The sequence below is a fragment of the Schistocerca nitens genome, chromosome 2 (assembly GCF_023898315.1).
Source record: "Schistocerca nitens isolate TAMUIC-IGC-003100 chromosome 2, iqSchNite1.1, whole genome shotgun sequence".
Classification (NCBI taxonomy): Eukaryota; Metazoa; Arthropoda; class Insecta; order Orthoptera; family Acrididae; genus Schistocerca; species Schistocerca nitens.
Window position 1 is genome coordinate 1,014,713,428 of NC_064615.1, and position 2,673 is coordinate 1,014,716,100.

General features: G+C 41.3%; 1 non-coding gene across 1 annotated transcript; it reads left to right on the forward strand.

Annotated features, from left to right (window-relative positions):
• The first annotated feature begins 2,119 nt into the window (after window positions 1-2,119).
• On the forward strand, window positions 2,120-2,194 carry Trnat-ugu (transfer RNA threonine (anticodon UGU)). The gene has a single exon. It is a non-coding gene; the product is annotated as a tRNA-Thr (tRNA).
• The last annotated feature ends 479 nt before the right edge of the window (window positions 2,195-2,673 follow it).

Genomic DNA, 2,673 nt, shown 5'->3' on the forward strand with positions numbered 1-2,673 from the left:
TTCAGGGCCATTCTTTTTTGTTAACTATTTGTAGTCAGATTGCGTTGCACTTTTATATTATGGGTAACATATGAATAGGTTTAGCTTGAATATTTCTTGTTAGTGAAAATTCTGTACGTCAGTGCTAAAATGATAAAAATATAGGAAATTGATAGTATGTTCAATTTCACTCAGTACTTTAAGTAAAAATTTATTATATATTAAGATAGTAACTGTTCTCGAAAGAACAGATATCAATGATGACCGTACACCTTCTCTAGAATAAATGATAATTAATTGAAACCCTCAGCTGCCGACAAGTGTTGTTGATATACCTCGATGGGGACAGATAAAAATGTGTGCCCCCACCGGGATCAAACCCGGGATCTCCTGCTTGCATCGCAAACGCTCATCTGAGACACCGAGGACACAGATGAATAGCGCGACGGCACGGAATTATCCCTTGCACGCCTCCCGTGACACCCTCATTCCCAACTGTCCACAATCTACATACGTAAAGTTCCATAGTGAAGTAAACATTTTGCCCATCCACTCATTACTAGCGCACACTAAGGTGACGGTTCCCGTAAGAGTTCGGGCAACCTGTGGACATTCGCACAGGCTTTGCTTTGTGATAATTTAGGAATAACAATGTTGCAAAAGTTCCGTGTGTGTAACGAGCCATGCAGTTTTGTGTGGTGCTAATGTAGAGCAAAGTAGCTGGCAATCAACAACATAAACCGCGACAGTGAGGCTAACATTCACCGGCAGCCAAAGAGCGTCCAGTCTCTTCTGCTGTCAAAAATGAAATACAATTTTTAAATTATAGATTGCAGCGATCAGTCGTCCTTTTTAAATTTAATTGTGCAGATCTAGATTTCGGCTAGAAGCTAGCCATTCTCAATGCAGTATTATTTTTCCTTTACGCATGTAATGCATGTTGGTCGGGCTTCATGCATTGGGGAAAATAATAGGATATGGCCTAAAACGGCTTTGCTAAGGCCTGCAATAACAGAAAAAAAGTGTCAATTTGCAGTCTGTAGCACACTTTGATGAAACACTCTAGCAGAGCAAAACTGTGAGGTTCATCTACAATCCAATGCATCTATTTTCTTTATCACTAACGTGCTCGTGGTCTGCCAAAGGCATGGGTATGGCATGTATTCGAGCTCAGAGTTTTAATTTACCAGGAAATTTCGTAACATCCACGGAAAAGTGAAACGTTGTCTTCAAAGTATGTCAGCAGTATAATGTCAGACTTTTGATACTGTAATGTTTCGTACTTGTAACGGGGGCAGTTCATTATGCGATCCAGACAAATGTGAAATGATTGTGTAACAACGCTTCTGCTGATTGTGAACCTCGTTACGCTACTCTAAATGGCAGATGTTTCAAAACGTCTCTTTCTGGTACTCGTTAGTGACGGCTCTGTCACTCTAAGAGGAAAAATGATATTAATCAGGCTGCTGGACACGAAGCAACTATTACCAGTTACTGCAGAAAACTCAATTGTCAGTACGAACTGCAAAAACGTTTGTGGAAACTGAAGCATCAAGATGGATACATGTGGCTGACGTCTGTGTCATGCAACGGGTTTGTGTGCGACAGTAAAGAAGTGTGAACATTACAGACATGTACAAACCCATAACTCTATACCTTCATTCCCCCACAAGGGCTATAACCAGAGCCTCTGAAACTTATATCTGCAAAGCTAATTGTATGGTCAGTCCGTCTTCTACACTAACAAACGTATTTCGATTTAATTAAAATCAAATCTAGGCTTCAATTTTTGGGATACTAATTCGCGTGGTTGCTATTTTATGCTAAAGTATTGTATTAATTTAGTGATCTCGTCACCAGTCTATTTATTTTCATCCACGGTATGTGTTCTTTCGGGAACAGATACTATCGTCATATATAGTTAAAATATGGCTTCCCGGCCATTGACCTTCTTGTGTGAACGCACACGCTATGCCCGAACTCGTACGGGACTTGGCAGATTAATCTGCCACGTGTAATGAGTATGCTGGGCAAACATCTATTAGGCGCACTACGAATGTAGTGGTGTGGACATGTTGGGAATGTGGATCTCACGGGGAGCGTGCAAGGGATAAGTCCCTGCAGACGCACTATCCTCTGTGCCCTCGGTGGCTCAGATGGATAGAGCGTCTGCCATGTAAGCAGGAGATCCCGGGTTCGAGTCCCGGTCGGGGCACACATTTTCAACATGTCCCCAGTGAAGTATATCAAAGCCTGTTTGCAGCTAGGGTGTCTATTTAATTATCATTTCATTTCTAGCAAAGCTGCATGGTCATCCACGGTATGTGTTCTTTCGGGAACAGATACTACCGTCATATATAACTATTTACTAAAAGGCAATTAAAATTTGCTACACTGTACCAACAATCCTGAAAGAGATATTAGGAACGTAGAGCATACATTTCGATTAACAGACAATGATACATCAACACGGATAAGTGCGCGTATTGAATCACCACACAGAGACGTAGGCATCATTACAAAATCTAACAGTCAACTGAATGACTGAGGCAAACCAATGTTTAGTAGCTGCTCATCCTTCCAGCTGGTATTCACTAGAAGACGGTAACTGTATGGGATCAAAAGTTCTTGGATTCACCGAAAAGAGGATTCAGAAAAGCTTGAGGTTTACCGTTCCCGAAAACAGATGATCCT